Below are 23,652 nucleotides of genomic sequence, written 5' to 3'. Positions count from 1 at the left end.
CTGTTTTAACGTGTGTGTTCTCTTAAAACCATCACCGCATTCGTGTCTCGAGGTGCCGATGAGAACATCTTACTAATTGGAGAACAAAACGGACAGCACCCGGGCGCCACCCTGTTTGCACTGCTGTGGGGTTCACCAAGAACATCAGCTGGAGATGGGATGGGGGAGCAAGCGGAGTCTAATAGGTCTAAGACAGGGTCATGGGAGTCATCCTGTTGAACTCTGTGTGGTGATTCATGTGAGTAAAGCTGCTCAGGTATTTGCAGCAGGGTTACCACCTGGATGGTATTTGACCAGCCTGGCTGGGTTTTTTATGGATTTGCCAGAAAAATAATTTAATCTGCCAGGTTTGGGGGTTTTTTTACATGAGTGTAAAGATTTGCATTATTCTCACAATACACTGGGATATCTAATGTTAAAAATGTCCATGTCCAGCTAAAGATGCTGCAGTGTTCCCACTTCTGCACTTTAAGCGATAACAGATCAAAACTGCTGAAAATGCAGCAGCTGTCTGCCCACCAACACGCAAACACACCGCACGCGTGTGAGAGAGAGAGAGAGAGAGAGAGAGAGGGTTCGAGTCACACAGGAACTGCGGTGGCTCTGCCCTTGCGCAAGGGGAGGGAAGAGCCTAGAGGTGGCCCTCAGAGTATTCCCACTGGTAGCACAATGCTGGTGGAGTAGATAGAAGCTATCAGGAGTTTTAGTCAGTTATTTACTTGCATATATGACTGTAGTTTAGCTTGAAAGCTGAAAGGCAGCGGTGGATAGAAATGCCACGTACTGGAAGAGACCCATTGGCACGGACGCTGTACACCCACCAAGAACCCTTTGAGTGTCATGATGATGATGTGAAACAAGAGCACTAGAATAAGCCAAACAAGAACAGTGGGCCAGAGGCCTCCCATGCGGCAGGGTAACTGTGCTACTGCTGCCCATGGTATAAAAGCAGGGCTGAATCCAGCCCATGATCTCACATGTGCACTGTGTGTTCCATCCCCAAGGATCTCAGAAGGCTCTGCCCAGGGAATTGCTTCCCCCTCCCCCGAGGAACATAGCAGCCCTTTAGCCTCTTCCAGCAATGGGAGGGAGGAGTTTGGGACAGGATGTGAAGAGGAATGCTCCATCCAGCTGAAATTGCAGGTGGAGCTTTAGGCAAATGGACTGGTCCATGATGCCTCCATCTCCCACTTATTACATTTTCAAACAAGCAAATTCCTGCTTTCTCACGCCTGAGAGGAGCTCCGGGTAAACATCAGCAAAACTAACTCCTTATCCTGCTTCAAACCCCTCCTCTGAACTCCCCTGCACCATGGATGCCTATAAAAACCTCGGCAACAGCGAGGCTGCTGCTGGACTGTGACCACCGCCCATCACGGTGACCAACCCTGTTCACTGTTTCCTTGTGCTCCCTGTCAGTCAGTCTGTACCCATCTGTAGTCGCTTGTCATCCAGAGTGGCTGTTTTTCTAAAAGCTCTGCTCTGGGAATTATTTAGGGGCAGGTCTCTGGCCTGTGTTATACAGGAGGTCAGACTAGATGATCACAGTGGTCTCTTCCGGCTTTGGAATCTATGATTGGATGTTTCAAAAGTCTTATACTTCGATTGTAAGTTCCTTGGCAGGGACCCTCTTTTTGTCCGGTGTTTGTACATTGCCTAGCACCCGAGACCCTGTCGTGTTACAGTAACAAATCAAATAAGCCACAAGTGATGGGAGTATCATGCTTCAGCATGGTTTTATAACTCAGGAGTAAGGGCAGTACTGACAGGGCCAAACACGACCACCCAGGAGCCACCCCACTAGCTCCTACACCCCAGGCCTCCTTCTGCCCCATCTCTCTTCTCAAACACCCTGCCACGGGGTCACTGCACCTCAGGGTCCTCCACACTCCATGCAGGGAGGGGGCTGCTTCACTGTCTCCACTGAGAGATTCATTTGGGGAGGTGCTTGTGGTTAGCACATACTTTTGTAAACATGTGAGAGAGCTACCCTGAGCAGGATTTGGACCACATGGGGACCCCTACATGCAATCACAGAATTGTAGGGCTGGAAGGGAGCTCCAGAGATCATCTAGTCCAGACCCCTGGGCTGAGGCAGGGCCAAGTAAACCTAGACCATCCCTGACAGGTGTTTGTCCAACCTGTCCTTAAAACCCTCCAATGAGGAGGATTCCACAACCTCCTGTGAAAGCCTATTCCAGAGCTTAACTACCCTTAAAGTTAGCCAGCTTTTCCTAATATCTGACCTACATCTCCCTCGCTGCAGATTGAAGGTAGGACAATAAGTAATGGGTTTAGTGGACATGGAGAACAATTGATCCCCGTCCTCTTTATAACAGCCCTTAATGTACTTGAAGACTGTTATCAGGTTCCCCCTCAGTCGTCTTCTCTCAACACTAAAACATGCCCAATTTTTTTTAAACCTTTCCTCACAGGTCACGTTTTCTAACCCTTTTATCATTTTGGTTGCTCTCCTCTGGACTCTCTCCAGTTTGTCCATATCTTTCCTAAATGTAACACCCAGAACTGGATACAGTATTCCAGCTGAGGAGTCACCAACATTGAGTACAATGGGACTCTTGTATCTTACATACAACATTCCTGTTAATACACCCCAGAATGGTATTAACCTTTTTCACAACTGCTTCACACTGTTGACTCGTATTCAATTTGTGATCCACTATAACCCCCACCCAGATCTTTTTCAGCAGCACTACTGCCAGCCAGTTATTCCCCATTTTTTACATGTGCATTTGATTTTTCCTTCTTAAGTGAAGTACTTTTCCCTTGTCTTTATTGAATTTAATCTTGTGGAATTCAGACCAATTCTCCAATTTGCCAAGGTCATTTTGAATTCTAATCCTGTCCTCCGAAGTGCTTGCAACCCCTCCCCACCTTCATGTCATCCACAAGTTATATAAATGTACTCTCCAATCCATTATCCAAGTTGTTAATGAAACTATTGACTAGAACTGGACCCAGGACTGGCCCCTGTGGGACCCCATTAGATACACCCTCCCAGTTGTGCACCCACCTTATAGTAATTTAATTTAGACCACATCTCGCTAATTTGCTTATGAAAATGTCATGTGGGACTGTGTCAAAACCCTTAGTAAAAATCAAGCTATATCATGTCTATTGCTTCCTCCCTATCCACTAGGCCAGGGGTCGGCAACCTTTCAGAAGTGGTGTGCCGAGTCTTCATTTATTCACTCTAATTTAAGGTTTCGTGTGCCAGTCATACATTTTAACATTTTTAAAAGGTCTCTTTCTAGAAGTCTATAATATATAACTAAACTATTGTTGTATGTAAAGTAAATAAGGTTTTTAAAATGTTAAAGAAGCTTCATTTAAAATTCAATTGAAATGCAGAGTCCCCTGGACCCGGGCAGTGTGAGTGCCACTGAAAATCAGCTTGCGTGCCACCTTCGACACATGTGCCATAGGTTGCCTACCCCTGCACTAGACCATTAACCCTGTCAAAAAAGGAAATTGGGTTTGTTTGACACGATTTGTTCCTGACAAATCCATGCTGGCTATTCCTTATAACCCTAGTATCCTCTAGGTGCTCACAAACTGAGTGCTGAATCATTTGTCCCAGTCTCTTTCCAGGTATTGAAGTTAGGCTGACTGGTCTATAAATCCCCAGGTCCTCTTTGTTCCCCTTTTGAAAGATAGGTATGTTCCCCTTTCTCCAGTCCTCTGGGACCTCACCCATCCTCCAGGAGTTCTCAAAGATAATCATTAACAGTTCCAAGGTTTCTTCAGCTAGTTCCTTACCTACCCTAGGATGCCTTTCATCAAGTCCTGTCAAACTGAACACATCTAACTTATCTCAATGTTCTTTAATCTGTTCTTCCCCTGTTTTGGCTTCTGTTACTTCCCCCTTGTTGTTAATATTTATTGTGTTACGTGTCTGGTCACAATTCACTATTTTAGTGAAGACTGAAGCAAAAGAGGCATGGAATATGTATCACATTTCCACTTACAGCCAGGAGCGCTGCCAGCTTTTTTGCCGCCCTAGGTGGCGGAAGGTCCCGCCCCCGAAATGCCGCCCCCGAGAGAGGCGGCGGAAGGTCCCGCCCCCAAAATGCCACCCCCAACAGAGGCGGCGGAAAATCCCGCCGCCGTGGTCGCCGCCCCCCAAATGTTAGGGCCCTAGGCGACCGCCTAGGTCGCCTAATGGGTTGCGCCAGCCCTGCTTACAGCAGTCCCTGGGGAAATTAAGCAGGCTGTATACAGCCCTGGACAGTTTCCTAAGTCTACTGGGAAAGACAGGGTTAAGAATCAGAGTCTCACAGCTCTCTTTTGTCAGCCAGAAAGCTGATCAAAGTCTCTCTTCATTCCAGCTGATTTTTACTAGTCTTCTACTGGGGGCAACTCCCCTGTAACCTTCCCAAAGCTCAGACATGCTCAGCTATGCAGTGTGTGAGGGGGGAAGGAGGAAAGAGAAAGAGTGCAGTGCATTCTGGGACTTGCCATGGGGATGTATGAATATGCACCAAAAGAAATGACACAGAATTGCAGAACAGGTATGAGACAACACGGAAGCAGAGAAGGAGACAGATGCGGGAGAGAGGAAGAAAGACACATACACACAGGGGCCGGGGAAAAAAGTCACACACATGAATGGGGGAGGGGGCTTACAACTCCTGTATGTTATAAGCAAGTCTCATGGGCTTGTCATACCTGGCGTATAGGAGAGAAGTGGATTAAAGGAAGCCAGAGAGAGCACTAGAGAGACAGCTACACTAGGGAAATGTCCCTCTCTTGCCCGCAATGGCTCAGCTCCCCCAGTGTTAGCACCTTCAGGAGCCTGGTGCAGATGGGCCAATGGCTCTGGAAGCCCTATGTGGCCTAACCCCACTCAGAGCAGACCTGACCCACACGGTGGCAGAAGAAAACCCATCTACACATGGGATCCATCCCCGTGGAGCCAAATCAGTGAGTGAGAGCGCGAATTGGGGGTACAGGTCCCAGTGTACATCTGTTCTCTCTCCCCACCACGTCCGTCCATCTGGGTCTCTCTTTCTATACCCAGCTGCCCCTTCCGAGTACCTTTCCAGAGAATTCACCCAGGGCAGATGAGGCACATCACCTATTGCTGGCAACCACACAGATCTCCCCATTCACAGGTTCCAAAGCCAGAAGGGTCCATTGTGATCATCTGGTCTGACCTCCTGTATCACACACCACTTGTCCCTTTTCAGCTCTAACCTGCGCAAGTTCAAAGCATGGCCTTTCAGCATAGGCCTCTTCATCTGGAGACCTGAGAGCAGAGGTGAGCAGGCACGATCCACATCGATAGAAAGGGAAACAGGCACATACAGGCCACATAGCAAATCCGTGTCAGAGCTGGGAATAGAACCTAGAGCCTCTGATTCCCAGGCCCTGAGCCATGCCGCCTCCCTAACACACAGAAGGACTGAATGAGACTCAGCACATTTCCTTCTAGTCTCTCCTATTCTCCACCTCTTCGGTATATCCTCCACGTGCCCCGGTCACAAGTGCCTGCTGCACAGGCCAGACATATTGCGCCCCATGTGGCAGACAGAGCTGCCAACCAGTACTGAACTCTTACAGATGCACACGCAGCCCTCCTGAAGGATGAGCTGCTTGGAATTACTGAGCAGAAATTGCTCATAAAACTTTACAGGCTGCCTTGGCTCAGAGAGAGAGAAATCTACAGCCCTGAGGGGCATGCTTGCTTTACACTTTAATCAATGACAGTGACCCACTTATAGCTCTCCTCAAAGACATGGATTCTCCCGCCTGGGTCATGTGCTGGTAGGAATTTGCTCTGACAACGCTGCGTCTATGGTCCCATGTGCAGCGAACCAGTCCTGCACCTCGGGAGCACACAGTTCAAACCCTGCCTTCAGGCTCCAGAGAGAGGGAGCTGCACATGGGGCACAGCTGCACCCTGCAGAGGCACACTGCCTCAGCTCAATATAGGCCGGGCTGGATTGGCAGGGAAAGCTGTAAGCTGGCATTGGATTGGTGCACTGGATTGGTGGGGGACCCACCAAAGGCTGCATGTTGTCCAAAGACTTGAAGGGATGAGTATTCTGAAGAGTTTTTTCTCTAGAGGGTGGAAGAGAGGCGTTCAAAGCCCCTAATTTAATCACAGGCTGAGAATGGCACATGACTGGGTACATACCATCCCCTCTCCATCTCACCTCACCTGTATCTCCCCAGGATCTCATCACATGGGGTTGCAATAGCATCCTCACCATGTTCCACCAGCATAGAAAGCCCTCCCAAAATGATCACATTGTGTGTAAATTCACTCTCTGAGTCCCTGGGTGATGCTGGGATTTCTGCTCCGAACAATACATTCATTGCACTTGAACAGAAAGGGGAACTGCGCAGCTATCCACAAAGAGGTATAATAACCCAACAACCGGCCTCAAGCACCTCATCACCCACAGGTTGAACATTTCAGGCACCCCTGTGATTTAACAGAGCGGGTTTCTACATTTGTTCCCTCGCTCCGTTCCCAATCCCAGAGCACAATCAGCATTCCTAGAATAAACATAAAACTAGAGGTCGAGCTAAACCATGCTTACACAGCCTGACCTGAAATCAGGAAATCCACATTCCAAGCAGCTCAACAATCAAAGACAAGGTTTCATTTCACAGAATTACTGCCACGTTCTTGCTGATCTGCATCGATTTTGCCTTCCTAAATTTCACTTTGTGCAAAATTTCGCACTGAAAACACAGAAAAATAGTTTGAATTTCTGTGTGTTTTTAAATGCAGAGCCTCAAAATAGCCTCATCCACAGGAATCAGCCCATTTTCAAGTTCATAGCTAAATGTGAATAAAAGCACACACAGAACCCTAAAAAGCCACCATTTCTGAGCTTTGCATTTGACTCGTAGCGTTCTGCACCTCTATTTCCAGTACTCCCTCCCTGTGGGTTTTGGAGATCTAGTCATTTACCATCAGGGCCCATTATTCTTCTTCACACTGCAGTAGCACCCATAAGGCGCCAATCAGGATTTGGATCCCTTCGCACTACGGAAAACCTGCTTGCTTCTAAAAGCGTGAATGTACAACAGAGACTAAAGGGTCACTAACAACAAGGACAGACTCACCCTGTCTCCGAGGGCAGCTCTTGGCTCTAACTTCTGTTCAGGCACCGTTCAGAACCTGGGAGAGAGAGAGTAAAAGAAATCATCCAAAGTGTCTTCTCAAAAATGATCAAAATCATGTATGCTGCAGAGCGACACGAAATGAGCATCGCTCATTTCATCGAGAGCTCACTGGTGGTCTTAGTGGCTTGAGCACTGTATTCAGTTCTATAAGAATTCGTTCATTTATGTGCCCTCTACTCTGAAACAGGTCTAGATGAAACAGCACCTTCTAACTGAGCAGGTCTGCTCCCTGTGTATTCAGAGGCTGAGCTGCTAATCTGAGTGATAAAAGCCTGTCTTTACTGAACCAACACTGCTGGGAGAAAGTGAACTGGATACTTTTCTGGCTTGCACAGTGAATCATTAACCAAGTTCTAATTTCATGGCCATCTGTGCAGTGCCATTGTATTATACCCCTCAGTTTCACCTGTACAGGCCCACTAAAGACAACAGAGTTGCCCAGGTGTTGCTGAGGCCAACATTTGGTCTGCAGTTTTTATTCTAGGTGATGATGCATGAGCCACAATGAACCCAGCTGGACTCGCAGATGTCAAAGGGAGGTTTGCAGGACTGGTACTTTACTGGAGAACTGAGTGTGTTTGATATGAAATGCACTCGGAAAACAAACAAGTTCCACAACAGCATTTTTTAGAGAGTCACTTTTTGGAGAAGAACTACGTTTTATGGAAGACAAAGATCTGCAAGGTCTGAAGAACACTTGCATCCATGTAACTGTACTACACACCAGAACAAAATCGGGATGTACATATTACAGGCTCTGAGTAAGACTAGAGAGAAACTTATGAGGCCCATCTTGGGAATGCTACGGAAGACCTGGGATAGCTCCTACTTTTGCACAAGAAAGGTCTTTTACACTAAAGGGTTAATTTTCCAATGGGCCTCCAACACATGCACAGGTAAAATTTGTGAGTAGACTCACATGCAAGGCACTAATGCAGATCAGGTAGGATGGCACATAATCCATTGATCTGGCCACGTAAAGTGCCATTCACGTGCACAGAGCCCACAAAAAGAAGCACGTGTATGAATGGGAGCCCCTTTGAAAATCCAACCCCCAGGACCTAAGCTGCACCAGCTCCAAGTTTCATTTTGATTTAATGAGACCATTTAACTGCATCCCATGTATGCTATGCACTTTAATAACCACCTCGCAGAACGGTATAAATCCAGAGTCACTTCACTGAAATCAGTGGACATGTAGTGGATGCAACAGAGCAGAATTTGTCCTGCTGTCTGCCTTCTGGTATGGTGCAGTCAGGGTCCCACCAAATACACCCCCATGGAAATTTCATCTGCAACATTCTGGCTGCCACCTCACAGCCATGTTTCAGTCCCATTAGGACATGGATTGTCTGGAGACTACCCTCCAAACCACATGTTGCACATTCAGTAAAGGGGATGAACCCTTCCTCCCCCCACGTCAATGACCCGTCAGAAGAGGCAGGGCTTTACGGGTGTTGGGACACAACTGAGCGTGGATATGGGGCTCCATACAGAACAAAAAATAACGCCAAAAAGCTGAGCCGGTTTTACTCAAGCTTCCAAGGAGAGAAATTCACTGATGGGCTAAGGAAAAGCCTGGAAAGTCTCAATCCCCCAATGTCTGAGCGAATGGGAGTGAGAACTACAGAACTCAGGCAATAGTGACCCAGGCCTTTCTCCGCTTCTGTGTCAATGCAACTCCCGTGCAATCAGGAGCCCAGCAGAATTACACCAGTGTCCATCTAAAGTAAGGCGGGGGCTGGGCCAGAGGGGGGAAAAATCAGGACGGTTTTATACTCTAGGATTTTTTCAAACCCATAATTCCCATGACCAGTAGCCAGAGTGTGGAGAAGGCTCGGGCGTTTACACTGCTCCGTCGTCTAGCTGTGCTCTGAGCAGAGTTGGGCCATATGGTGGTAACTGAGAAACCCCCCCCCACACACACACAAGGCTTATGCTACGTTATCACCAGTGCATCTGCAGTTTTGGGGGGTGAGAGGTCTGAAGAAGCCTGATGATAGCTCGGCCAGCGCACCCACTGTACTAGCCATCCAGTCCCTTCAGCCTCCTGAGGGCATGAATGATTCTGAGAGACAGTTCGGTACCTTGGATAACCACTGGCTCAGGATGCCCGGGCAGTTACACCAGCTGCCTTCAGGAGCCAGTCCGATTCCCGCCCCCCACCCCCCTTCATTTGGAATCCCAGGGAAGATGCAGGTGTTTAATGCCCACAAAGCTGTGGAGCGAACACCACTGACTTCATCCAGCCAGCACGCGATGCTCCCCAGTGGGGCTCTGCCGACACAGTGACAGCCTGACCCACAGCAAGCCCAGCTACTCCTGTTATTAGACCTGTGCAAGCACACGCCGCCCTCTGCACTCAGCTGCTCGGGCGTTAGTGATGTGAACAACAGGGACGAGACTCAGAGCTCATCAACCTCATTATCAGCTGTGACCTGAGCAGGGATTTGAACTCCTGGTTCCAGTGAAAAGATCAATGCGTTACTCCCCGGCCAGCAAGCACCATCCCCCAACCCCACTCTTTTTTTTTTTTTAAATAAATCATTCCCCGACTGCTTCTCTGCTGCTGGATGCAGATGATCCTCACTGATTTAAGACAGGCAGCGTTTACGTCTAGCATCAAAAGGGTTAACATGCAACAACAGCCTCACTGCATCTAACGGGACCTCTGGCTCCTGTCTGTGCTTGGTGGAGGTGCCCGCTATTGGAAACGCAGGACAACACTGGATTTCTAAGGACCTCTCTTCAAACCTGGACCCTGGATCCCACCTCCCTGCTGGGCAGTTTTGTGCCATCCCGTTCCTCCTACCCCCGAGAGCCTGCCACCCCACACTCCCAATATCTTGAGAGGGCCCAACCCTGGGTTTCTTGCTTGAGAGGTCAGGAGAGTTAAGACACGGAGACCCAAATTCATCACCAATCAGACTGCTAAGGACCGGCCATTCGGGGCTACCCCCAGCCTCCTGGGGTTAGTGGTTAGACACTGAAATTGAAGGACACCTGGATTGTTTCCAGCTTCAACACTGACATGCTGCGTGGCTTTGGGGAGTGATCAAGGCCTATACTGGCAAGAGCCTTCAATAAGTGAGGCAGCCAAAGAGCCGGGACTCAAGCGGCCTGTTTCTGATGTGCCATGTGCCCACAGATCCCACCAGCGCGGCCACGTGGGTGCTCAGCATCTCCAATAAACAGGTTCTAGGTGAATGGACATAGCCAGAACTAGTGAATACTTGGAAATTTCATGGTGGGGGAGGGAAACCCTCCATGATTCAGTTTCTCCATCTGTAAAATGGGGAGGAGAATATTCTATCTACATCACAGGAGAGTCAAGGGTGAATTAACAAGTGCGCATGCAGCACACCGAGAGCCTCAGGTAGAAACAATTCTTTATCATCTCCCTGTGCTTGTGCCCCGCCCAACACTAAGCCTTTGAAATGCTGCCTAACAATGGGACAGAGACCCACCAACTCATTTCACACACACACACACACACGTAAGGTAATAGCAGCATCTGACCTGGGCCAGATCAGAACCGCTGACCTGGACCTCGCACACACTGTAGTTCTGGATGGCAAAGAACCTACACATTAGCGCCTCTCCACTTTCCCGCAAGCGCCGGGGTCAATGGCCTTGCAACCAGAGAGAAGTTCACCACCACCCCCAGCTCCATTCTTTTTTTAGAAGTCACTGCGTCCTATTCCCTGTCCAGCTTTTCATTGATCCCAACTCCAATGCCAGTCTCGAGTGCCCACATCTCTCTCTCTCCCTCCCACACACACACCCTTTGAAACACAAATACAGACACCAGGAAAGGCCTCTGCCCTCCAAGACAACTGCCTGGACCAAGAGGACAGGCACGCAGCTGCTAGATCAGTTACTGGCCCCTCCCAAGAGAAGGGTCCCAGCAGGAACGCTACACACGGGAGACTGTTCGGCCGTGTCTCCAGCAGCGAGAGAACATGGATGCCCCACAGGGCCGTGCAAAGTCAGGGAACTAGCCTTTCTAGAGGAGCCCTGCATGGGAGCAGTTCCTGCATTCAGTGCAGAGGTCGAGAAGATCTATTGGACAGGCACACGGCTTTCAATGGGATTCCTTTCTAGAGGAGTCCTCTCCGTACCTGCACTCCCTGGTGTTTTCATTAGTGCAAGCAGACAACGCACAGATCCTGATTTAGCAAGGCAAATGCATCCAGAAGGATCATTGTGTCAGCAGCTCAGGATCAGATGTTTCAAGGGGCTGCTGTTCACCCCAAAGAGGTGCGGGGGCCTGGTGGAGAGAAGGCAGGCTCCGAGAAAGCCACCCTGGCTGAGACATGGCCTGAGAGGGACAGGCAGTTTGTTCAGACTCAGCAGAGATAGAGCAAAGTGCATCACGGTGCACTTTGATACCAGAGTGAAGGGTGCGATAGAAAAACCTAGAGTAGATTCTTCTAGATCCCTTTGCAAGGCTGTGGGGCGAGCCTGAGAGAGATAGACAACACACGGGGATAGCACTGACCCTTCGGGTGTGGCACAACATTGCAGTCATGCCAGATCCTTTGGCTTCTTTCCCTACAGGAGATGGGGCAGTCACAGCCCTGTCGACATTATAACATAGGTCATTGCATTCTGCTAGCCAAAGCTCCCCTGTGCCTTCAATTAGACACAGAAATTTCCCTCCCTTCCTGCCTTATGCAGCTGTGTCAAGTTGTTATCCTGAAGGCTGGCTGAGCTAAGAGATCCCTGTGCATGACAGCTTGGGAAGTGCTTTGGGTGAGCATCACTGTACCAGTTAAGATCACATCATTACCTGCCCTAGGACTTTAGCCACCTGGGGAACAAGACCCCCCACTGGCTGCTCGCTATCTTTGCTGCCAAGCAGCTCCCTGGACCACTGCTGCTAGCGGTGCTAGGGAGACCCATGCCTGCAGCCATTCAGCTCTTGCCCTCCACCGTGCTGTCTCAGCCAGAGGCAGGGCCGGCTCCAGCTTTTCTGCCGCCGCAAGCGGCAAAAAAAGAAGACGAGCGGCGGCACCGCTTCTTCGGCAGGAATTCGGCGGCGGGTCCTTCACTCCCTCTCCTCCTCTTCAGCAGCACTTTGGCGACAGCTCAAAGAGGAAGAGAGGGAATGAGGGACCCGCCGCCGAATTCCCGAAGACCCGGATGTGCTGCCCCGATACCGAATGGAGTGCCGCCCCTTTGAATTGGCCGCTCCAAGCACCAGCTTCCTTAGCTGGTGCCTGGAGCCGGCCCTGGCCAGAGGCGAGGGTTCACAGGCCTGCCGAGAACATCCGAGTGTGTCAGATACTGCCACGGCACCTTAGCAAATAACCAGCCTGCCTCAGCTGCAGAGAAGGGGGCTGGAACAATTTGTATAGTGGGGGTGCTGAGTTCCAATGAACCAAACTGTAAACTCTGTATATAATGGAAACCACTTCAAGCCAGGGGGTGCAGCACCCCTAGTTCTAGCTGAAGGAGGCGTACAAGCTGATGGTGGACCAGCCGTTTAAATCCTGGCCATAGGTCACTGCTGGATGGAGAATTGAAGCAGGGCTCTGCGTGGCATGGCAAATGCTAGGCGCCATACAACGGACATGAGCAGGCCCAGGCACTCACAGATCTTGGCCAGTGCAATGTGGAGTAGATGTTTATCAGCTTAGCAAAGCACAGGCAGGAGGACAGGGATTTACGCCACCTCCCCTTCTATCAGCCATAGGAGTGGACAACGCAAATGAGAGAGAGCAGCACCTCCGCCCCTAGGGCAGCTTGCCCAAGCATTAACCGCTCAACCGGGTCTGGGAGAGGGTCACCATTGCAACCACCCCACGTCAGGGTGTGACCACATCAGCTCTCACCAGCCCAGAGGGAACGGCCCCAGACAGAGCTCAGACAGGCAGAGTCAATGCTGAGGCAGAGCTGGCACTGTAAGAGAGAGCATCTCGCAGATAAAAGCAAAACGGAGGTCCAGACCACCAAATGGGCATTAAGGATGCAGCTTTCACAAAAGTAAGGGAGCTAATTGTGGTGTCCTGGCCAAACTGTAACTTGGGCAGTTACATGTAGCCTACCCACAACTCGCTAGGCAGTTTCAACTGGACATATTCCTCACTGCTCCTCCTACATAAACCTGCTGTTTAACATTGCTGCCTCGACAATGAGTTCCACCCCAGAGTCAGCTGCATTTCACCAGCAAGTGACAGATATTACTGAAAATATGCCTAGACAAAAAAGATATAGAGACATATTATATGCTGTGCCAAATTAATTCCTGACCTCAGCGACACTACACCAGGGATGAATTCGGGCCATGGTATTTGACAGTGCTTTTCGGCTTTGGGATGAAAGACACTATACAACACAGACTTTAGACATGGAAAGATGTAGCAAGTCCTGTCTCATCCAGGTAACACCCACCCACATTCAGGGCAGGATTGCACCTGATAGCGAGTTTTCTTTTGTTCTGTCCAGTCTAAGTTTAAGAGTCCCAAGAAATGAGGCTGCCACATCATCCCTTGAAAGATGATTCCACAGCTGGATCCATCTGAAAGGCTGGAAATTTCCTCCGTCCCAACATTCAGCCTAAATTTTGCCTGTCTCAATTCCATCCCTTACTGCCAGCAATGTACCTAGTAATGCTGCTGTTTATTATAATCAAACTCCAACCCTTCCACTTGGAGACCCAGCTACTAACCAGCACCCCTCCATTGGCTGGGAAAAAGAAAAGGCAAAACAAACCACCACAAACATGCACAAAAAACCCCACAACTGCTCAGCAACTTCCCATGCTATCCAATATCGACAAAAGCTCCTGCCAGCAGAAACAGTGCCAGATCAATAGTGCTTCTAATTAGAACATTTAATTACTTCCATTGTTCATTCATTCATTGCTTCCCCAACCAGATCACTAGAAAAACCAGCAACGCCCCCCTCAGTATTCCAGCCCCTTCATACTCCACCTAGATAGCTGCTCCAAGACCCCCCAGGATATGCATGATTAGTAAACAGTCTGTGTTCCCCTTTCCCAGCTCCAGCCTCCCTCCTGGTCTTGACATACCCTCCTTGCTTTAGACACTTCTCCATGGACGCACACCTGACTGCCTCTGTCTAAGCCAGAAATGCTTTCCACAAGCACTAACTGCAACAAACAAGATTAGTCAATTACAAAGGGATGTGTCATTAAAAATGCACCCTCAGCTTCCCTGCCTTTGGGCATGTAATGAAATGGCTTGCTCTCTCCCTGTCAAGATGCAGCTCCTTTCTAGACCCTGGACATAAAAAGAATCAAAGCTAAAAATACCCTCTGATTGTCGCTACCATGGCACCTGGCACATAGTGAAATGGGGGGAGGGGAGAAGTGGGGGGTTATGAATGTGTTTTAAACCCCTACTGAAGCTTCAAAATGCTGTTTGAGCACTCCTTATTTACCTAAAATTTCAAAAGGAGAAAAAAACCAAACACACATTCCCTTTGTGCAGCAGAGACAGACAACTCCACCCTGTGTATTTTCCTTCCTGTCTGATGCTCACTGAGATCCCAGCACATGCATCCTAGATCCCCCTGCTAGACAGCATACAGGGAAGGGGGAGGAGATAAGGAGAGAAGTGAGTTAAAAGAGAGCGTTGGTTTACTTTTGCAAAAGATTAAGATCACAATTGGTTCAGATCTGGAATTCATTTTGTGCAAGACCTCCTTACACGCTGTGTGGTCCAAGGTTTTACCCCGTCTCCCATACCATAGCCAGGCATGTTCGTCTCTCCTACAAATTTGGGGGAACAGACCGTGAAACAGGAGCAGAGCAGCAAGAAATGGCAAAGACCTGCTGGATCATGGGAGAGTCTACTGACATCCAAGGGCAGGACACTTGCCCCAAAAAAGGATGGATCGGATATTTAAAATCCAGTTTAAACTGCCATCACATCTCATCTTAGCCGAAAGGCCAAGAGCCCTAGTAAAGCTGCTGACCTGATGAGATTTGTGGAGCTGACACTTTACATTCATTTGTCTCGTGTTTTTAAACACAATGGGGCTGCCGTGGTGCTCTTTATCTAGGGCTCTGGATTGCCACACGGGGGAACTGGGGGCCAGTCCTGGTCCCTCATTCCCAAAGCAGGTCTAGGGACAAGAAGAGCTGCAGATGCAGCCCCAGGCATGGATAAGCCCCAGACAGAATCCAGTCTTGTCCTTCATGGTCAGAAGGCTGGTGGCCTCAAAGCGATGGGCTGTGCATTGGTGGGGGCTCAAATGGGGCAAGTGAAATAGCAGCATGAAACAGCAAAGCTAGAAGTGAGCTCTCCAGAGCTCACAATTGCACTTGATCTGCCCTGGTTACAAGGCTCTGCCCACCATATCCCATCCTCTCTGGCATTAATCCAGATCACCCCATAACGTTTGCCACACTGCAGTTAATCCTCACTAGCATGTATTATCCCCACTTTATATCAAGGGGAAACTGAGGCACAAGGCATTTACAACAAGTCAGCGTCAGAGCTAGGATTAGAGTTACTGACTCTCAGGGCTGTGTTCAACCCACTGGCCCACATTCCCTGTCTGCTAAAGGCAAGTGTGCCTTGGCTCCTGTCCCAGCTGTACTACAGCTCAGCCTAGCGCTCGTCATAGTGCGTTCCCAGGTGACTGGGAATGCTTCACTCCCACAGACGGGACCAGAACAACAGATGATGGTATCATGCTCCACCCTTGCAGACGAGACACCTGCTGCCAGACACTCGGAGGTATAGCTCCCTGGCATCCCGCTCCGCTCCCAAGGGGATGCTGTGCCAAAGCAAGGAGAGGTGCAGTAGCCCAGGTGGAAGAGCCGGCTGCCGATCCCTTTTATTGTGTGTTCTCGTGTGTGCACGCTCAGGTCTCAGGCAACGCAACAGCTCCCAGCTCAGGATTTAAAGGGGCGGGTGAGTGGGATTTTACACCATGACTGTGAAACATTGTAATGATCCCCTGCAATCACTCCCCATCACCTATAATCTGGATATAGCTACCAGCCTCCCCTGGAGTCAGCCCCAGCCCTGTCCAGCAAGGCACAGCCCTGAACAAGACGGGTTGCCCAGCCATTTCCTTCCAGAGCTGAAAATGCTGTTCAGGTTTCCCCCGAAAAGTCTTACACTTCTTTTTTTCCCTCCGTGACTACAATGAAAATCCGCTGACTCAGAGACATCTGACTGCTCCAACGAGAACAATAGGCCACTCAGCCGAAGCTGTCACGTTCTCTGGGCGAGCGCATTTTTAGACGTTGTATTAGAGTAGCATATTGATAACTGTGTATGTGTGTTCGCATAGATGAGCATGGGGAGGCTTCCCATACGATGGGGTTGAGGAATCTTCTCTGACCCATGTCTCCTTGACTGGGGAAAGGGCTTAGATTGTAAAGTGACAGGCACTATAGCAAAACCCAATATAGAGAGATAGGCCAGCTCAATTCCCATCTTGGATTTGCTATGAAACCAAAAGCCATATTACAAGTGACAGTATTTCCATCTAAGCTCCGCCCACTCCCCACACCCCAATCACTGTAGCATCCGAGACCCTCACAAGCAATGAGATATTACCACTGTACAGATGGAGAAACAGAGGCACAGGGACACCACCTTCCAGGGAGCCTGTGGGGGAACTGAACCCAGCTCTCGTCCAGTACCGTACCCTCAAAGCCATCTTTACTAATGTCCTAACAATTCATATTCTAGCTTGAGGAGGAGATTTCCCAAGGCACAAATGGGAGTTCAGTGTCCCAGTACCCCATGTGCATTTGAAAACCTCCTAATCGGCCAGCACACTGCAGCAATGCTAATGCAAGTCACAGCGCTTGGGAATAATAGTAGGGTGACCAGATGTCCTGATTTTATAGGGACAGTCCCAATATTTGGGGCTTTTTCTTATATAGGCGCCTATAACCCCCCCCCCCCCGTCTCGATTTTTCACACTTGCTATCTGGTCACCCTAAATACTAGTGTAGTATTATTTTAATCCACAGAGGACTAGAAAATGTTTGTTATTGCTACTCCGCTCACCCCAGGATATGACGGCTATTATCTCAATCAGAGAGAAATTTGAGAGGTTCAGAAGAGAGAGATTTTCCTCTCCCTGGCCTGAAGGCCAGCAGAGTGGATCTGCAATGTCACCACGCAATCAAGAACGGCACTCACAGGGAGGATCATACTTCAGCCACAACTGCCAATGGATGGCAGATTCACAGACAAGCAGCACAATCCACCAGCCTCTTGAGCCGCGGTGTCAAACCACAGCTTCCCCCAAGACAGATGTGCTCCTGCCACACTCCCAAGGAGTAGGAGCACTGCTTTGCTATTTATGGTAATGGCTGATTCCATGCTTCCATTACCACCTGAAGTTGCTGTTAAAGCACTAAACACAACACACTGGTTGTAAACAGAAAAGACAAATGCCCCCACTACCAGCAACTGCTCCAGTGGCAAGGGACACAGGGGAGGCCTGTGCTATGTGCAAAGATAAGAGGCCTCGCTGGGGGGACATAGGGGAGGTGGCATTTGTAATGCTACATACAGCTTGCATTCCAATGGGGGCTAGCATGAGAGCCAGGGCATGCATGAGAGCTTCTGCAAGGGGTGTGTGTGTGTGTGTGTGTGTGTGTGTGTGTGTGTGTGTGTGTGTGTGTGTGTGTGTGTGTGAGAGAGAGAGAGATCTTCTGCAAGCCTGTGTGTGAGAGAGAGATCTTCTGCAAGTGCGCGTGTGTGTGTGCGCGCGCGTAAGGAGGGGAGAGGGAAGGGTAGCTTTGGGCGTAGGAATGTCAACAGCAAATTTGGCACCTGACATTACAATCAAGAGCTGGCACTGAGAGCCTGCAGCACAGTCCCTGTTCTTGCTGCCGGGGGCCAAAGTCGGCATTGGACAGAGTCTACAAAGCTTTGGTCTCATTTGAGAGCATGGGCACTAGCACCAGGAAGTTACCTATGTAAACAAACAGGCTCCAGTCCAGTGACCACATGAGATCAAGGCCTTCCTATTCAGAGAAAGTTCCCTAGTGCTAGCTCTTTCCCATAAGCCTGCCCCGTCTCTCCTCAGCACACATTGATCAACCTTATCTAGTTTGAAAAAGACAAAGAAACACCACAGCGAGTGACTAAAACAACTCCCTGCATGCACAGTCACTCTACAGCCCGCATACAGCCCAGGCAGCGAGAGGGAATGGGATCTGACAGGTACAGAGCTCTCCAGTGGGTTGCAGTGAGGCAAAACACAAAGAAATAGGTTTACGTGTTAAATCCGGCATAGAAGCATCATTTGTGTGTGTGTGTATGTATATATACACACACACACACACACACACATACATACACACGTGCACACACACACAAAACCATGGATATGGACATTAACACACACGTAAACCGGGGGCCACTCTGGACTAGAGCTCCCTTAGATAGCTGAGAAGGGTAAAGCCACCAGAGAGAAAGAGCAATCATTTAGGGCACCCCAATGGGGCATAACTCAGACTAATACACCTCTACCCCGATATAACACAACCCGATATAACACGAATTCGGATATAACGTGGTAAAGCAGCACTCCGGGGGGGGGGGGGGGGGGGGGGGCTGCACGCTCCGGCGGATCTAAGCAAGTTCCATATAATGTGGTTTCACGTATAACGCGGTAAGATTTTTTGGCTCCTGAGGACAGCGTTATATCAGGGTAGAGGTGTAATATACTTAACACATCTCTAGCTCTTTATAGCTTTGAAGCTGAAAAAACATCAAGCAAATCTAACGTGAGAAAATTGAGGAAAAGGAATATTTATGCTGAAGATCAGGGAAAAGCATCTTGACGGCAAGATTGATTAGAGCATGGAACAATCTCTCCAAGGAAGTGGGGAAAGCCACTCCTCTGGGGAGGTTTGAAACTAAACTGGTAAAAGGTCCAGAGAATGGAACATAAGGAGCTAGCTCCCACCAACCACTAGATGATCTAATAAAGCTTTTCCATCTCTAACTTCCATGATATATTGTATTAATTAAAGGGCACACACAATCTGTTCTTTGCTCAGGAAAGAGCCCATAATTTCAAATATTGAGGGAAGCATTAGAAACGCAAGAGGGGAGCAATGCCGTGGTGGAAATAATCCATCTTGTAAATGCACCAATGGTAAAAGAAGGGGACTCGCAAGGTCCCATACCTTTGCCCAATCTCCCATATAATCAGACAATTAAGAAAGTGTGAAGCTTTATTATACCTCCAGAGCCTACTTCTTGCCATCTGACGATATTCCAAAAATAACCCTGGAAATATGCAGGGACCCATTCCAAGTTGTTCCTGGATCCCTGCATACTCTCCTCTAATGTGTATTATCCTCCTGACATCAACACTCCTGCAATCAAACATTATTAAGGGCAAAACAGCAGCTCCAATTTCAGAGGAATTCCTGCGGTCAGATTTCCCCCCTAGAATTCCCTAATCTGAGTCTGATCCTAAATTCCTTAGGCACCCTGGCTTGTACTTTTCAGTGGGGCTCCAGAATCATACACATTTTTCACCCCCATTTGCAGTTTATTGTTTGGCTGGGGGATTTATTTAACCCCTCAGCTGCCAGAGACTGGGAAATGTAGCCTTAACTGTTGTGGACATCCACATCAAAAAGAGCACTGAAGTTTCTCCAGAGTGTAGTGTAGAAGAATTGGTGCGGGTGCCTGGGGAACTCTTCTTACAAATCAATAACTGTGATCATAACAAAGCCTTAGAGAGATCAGACCCTTGAGGCCCAAATCTGCCCCCATCTAAGAAGGCAAAACATACCCAACTGTTTCATTGCTGCAAGATCAAACCCCCAGTGTTTCAATTGCAAATGCACTGGGGGAGGGGAGATCATGTCTTGCTATCCCCCGAAGTGTGTACATACTCCCACCCCTGTACAAAGCGGTGGGAAAATAAACAGTGTTTAAAGCTCTTTGTGCACATTACAGGAAACCAATTCAGAGGCATCTAAAAAACTACAGGTGGTGGCAGAGAGAATATTCATATCACAGCCACTGGAGGAGCAGAGATCTGGGCGTGGTGGCCCAGCCTTGCTCAAGACTGGCAGATCTGCTAGTATTTCAGTGCCTTCCAGCTCTCTGAAGGGGAAGAGAGGTCAAAGTCATCTGACCTTGGCAGAGGGGAGAGGCCCTGACAGATCACCTGCTTAGTATATACCAAAAAAAAGCCACTCCCCATGAAAGGTCTCTCTGCCTTCCTGGCTGGCTCACCACTCCCCTTTCCTCCCTGCTCCACTGGGTGTGTCACTAAGGAAACCAAATCAGGTAGGTTTGAGCTGGCCATGCCCAGAAACTTTCAGCACCAACAAGTCTTCTATGGACTGTGGCTTAGCCCACCCCAGATGGGATTATCCCTGATGCTTGTTCCTCCCCATTCCTTCCCCAGTGTAGGTTCTCTCCAGCTCCTCCCTCCTAGGACAGCGCCAAACATGCACACACACCAGCCTGCAGTTTGATCTCCGCTCTGACACAGAGCAAAATGTGAGTGTGTGTGTGTGTGTGCGCATATGAGAGGCTCAGCGGCTACCAGAACAAGCTGCGTCTCCCCTTCATTTTGTTCTCTCCCAAGCGACTTGCCCGCTACCTCCAAGCCCAGACCTGAGCGGATCCGCTCCCGGTTAGCGAATTCCCCGCGATCTGAGGGAGGGAGATGGTAGCTGTGAGAAAGATGTCAGTCACCATTTCGGGGGTGGGGGAAGGCAGGAAGTCTGAGGGGACCTGAGCCTTCAAACCAGGAGATCAGGAGGGAACGCGCCGGATCTGTGCCCCCAGAAATGGACGCCCCTCAGAACCGAGATTTAGCGTGCAATAGCGAGCGGCAGGCTGGAGGGGGAAGAAAGGAACACACCCCTCTCCAGCGGGCTCTCGGAGGGGAAAAGATGGGGAATTTTGCACAGGCAACGTGCAAGGGGGGTGTAAATCCGATGGCGAAATCACAAGCAGGCCACCTGGACGCGGCTGCACCTAGGACATGGGGGGAGGGGGGCACCGAGCAGACATTGCAAGGAGAGGGGATATTCGGAGGCAGACACACACCCCCGCACGGCCCCCAAAACACCCACCCCTCGGGTTTTGCAAGCCAGGCCACCGAGGGGTCGCGGATCGGAACGGCTGGGGGGGGCGGCGGCTGCGATCCCAGGCGTGCAGGGCCCCGCTCACCTGGCTGGCGGATCCGGAGTCAGGCTATGCAGGGAGCGGCTCAGCAGCGGCATCCCAGGCTCTCCGCCCGGCTACAGCGACGCAGCCGCTTCCCCGCCCTGCAGCGGGACAAATCGCTCGGCAAGCGGCAGCGGGGCGGGGAGGAATGGGAGGGCCGGGAGCGCAGGAGGGGCGGGGCGGGGCGGACCCGGCCCCCGCACGGAGGGGGGACACCGCCGGCTGGGAAAGGGAAGAGGCTCCGGCAGCCCACCTAGAGCCAGGGCAGGTGTACCTCGCCCCGCCCTTCCCGCAGCCAGGTGGGGGCGGCGCTGCTTGGCTAAAGCAAGCGGGGCTGGGGGAGCCTGGGAACCCGGGCAGCTCTCCGCAGGCACCAGCGCCCCAAGGCCGCACCCGACGCCAGTCATTGGCCTGCTCCCTGGCCGCAGGCAGCCGCTAGACCTGCCCCCTCCCCATTCCAACGCCTGTTAGGGAGGAGGGGGCTGAGCTGTCCTGGGGACCCCAGGCCGGCCGGCGGACAAGTGCTGCCGACATGGAAAGACAAGACAGCACCTGTGCAACAGAACCAGCGGCCACCCCCCATCGGGCGCTGGGGTTTAATCCTCAGTAAATGGAGCCGCTGTCTATGGGACCTGCAATCTGTCCCCAGCGCGGCTACAGCTGGGCAAGCAGCAAAAACAATGACAAAGGGGGAGGGAGGGATCCAGCTTCCACATTTTGGGTTGGGGCATTTTCACACACCTCCAGTTTTCTTCGCTTCTTGCAACCCTTCGCCGCAGTGTCTTCCCCCCGCAGGGTTTCCCGGGCAGGGAATTTCAAGCCCACAGCTTCTCTGTGGGAGAAACGAAATGTACATTCAGGGTGAACTGAAAAGCATTTGGGTAGTTTGTGAAGGTTACATCACCCAGTGAGGGAATGGAAACTTTCCATGTGCCCTCAGCACCCAATCGCCAGGCTCCAACTGCATTGTCCCCCTGGATCCTCGCTACAAACAATCCAGAGGCTTAGGCATGTGGGGGGGACATTGCCCTGCGTTTGTCCAGCGCCTGGCACAATGGGGTCCTGAGCCATGACTAGGGACACCTATATGCTGCCACAGGGCAATAATAACAGTATCGAAGTGTTGCAATGTGCTCATAGACCACTGGCAAATGGGGGGAGAGGGGGAAGGCTAACCCCACACAACAAATTCAACCAGCCTTGTCCAACACCTGCTATCAAGAGAGGGACATGAGATCACCTGCACCACACACAAGCTACCTTTCATTTAGGATTTGGTTCCCCGCCCCCCTTCCCCCCCTTTGTTTCTGTCAATAATCCTTTCTGGGCTTAGTTCTGCATTTCTATCCAGGGCTGACTTTAAGGGCCTATTGTTCTCAGTAATCAGTTCTATCAGGATCACATCAGATTCCAGGGAGAGCATGTTAAGTTACTGGAATTCCTTATATGGCTCTCAATGCTGTGTTTTATTATCTAGTATTGTGCCTGCCATATCTTGCTGTATTGATCCTTAGAAGATTTAAAAAGAAAACAAATGCATCTATGTAATGAGCATCTGGTAAGATGGGCTACAGGAAGGGGGAGTATCTCCAACCAGGGATAGACCTTTGCCTGAAAGTGTAGCTGCCTTCCCTGTCTAACTTCAGGGTAAAGTTAGTAGGTAGTTGCTATTTTATTGCTGGTGAACACAGAGACGAATGGTCTAGTGATAGAACAAGGGAGGTAGAGGATCAGACAAAGATTAGACCCAATTGCATGTGATTTTTAAATGTATGTCCATTTATATACAAATCCAATGTTGGCCTCAGACTCCTGACAAGTTGCCAGTGTAGCACTAGGTGTCACCAAAGGAGTGGGGCCTCATCTACACTCTATTATGAATAATAGCTACTGGGAACAGACACAGCCAGTAAGGCCCTAGCTACGTTACTGGAGTAAGCTGCACTAGCGTAAGCCCTGCTGTGGTCTCATGCAGTGTGTTTACACTAGGGCTTTGCACTGGTGTGACTTGCCTTAATGTGGACAGGGCCTACATCTGTTCCACACAGGACCATGCAGCTTGCCCCACTGGAGCAAACATGTGCAAACCCAGAGGGAATCTGCCATTTAGCCTAACATAGTAAACAGCCATAGAACCAGCCCCTGACTTCACATTCATGGAGCCACCAGCACACGCTTGAATGAAGCAGGCTTATTTTATTGCTGTATAAAATGCCTCTCTTTATTAGTCACACTGAGGCTTTTTCTTTACAAACCACACTCCAGCAGGCAGTACCGGGAACAAAACTAAGCCACATGGTCTAGTGGTTAGAGCCAAGGACTAGGAGCCAAGGGTCTAATT

At 50.0% G+C, this 23,652-nt stretch overlaps 1 protein-coding gene across 1 annotated transcript in view; it reads right to left on the bottom strand.

Annotated features, from left to right (window-relative positions):
- EPB41L1 (erythrocyte membrane protein band 4.1 like 1) overlaps window positions 1-21,470 on the bottom strand; it is a 151,348-nt gene extending 129,878 nt beyond the window's left edge. Inside the window, exons 1-2 of the mRNA XM_026656757.2 lie at window positions 21,315-21,470; window positions 7,102-7,156 (exon numbers count right to left, since the gene is read on the bottom strand). The gene's annotated coding sequence lies outside the window, so the exon portion shown is untranslated. The remainder of the gene's footprint in view (window positions 1-7,101; window positions 7,157-21,314) is intronic.
- Between the last annotated feature and the right edge of the window lie 2,182 nt (window positions 21,471-23,652).

The sequence above is a fragment of the Terrapene carolina genome, unplaced genomic scaffold, assembly GCF_002925995.2.
Source record: "Terrapene carolina triunguis isolate 2854851 unplaced genomic scaffold, T_m_triunguis-2.0 Scaffold233, whole genome shotgun sequence".
Taxonomy (NCBI): domain Eukaryota; kingdom Metazoa; phylum Chordata; order Testudines; family Emydidae; genus Terrapene; species Terrapene triunguis.
Note: the sequence above shows the minus strand (reverse complement) of the source record. Positions and strands in the feature narration are given on the sequence as shown.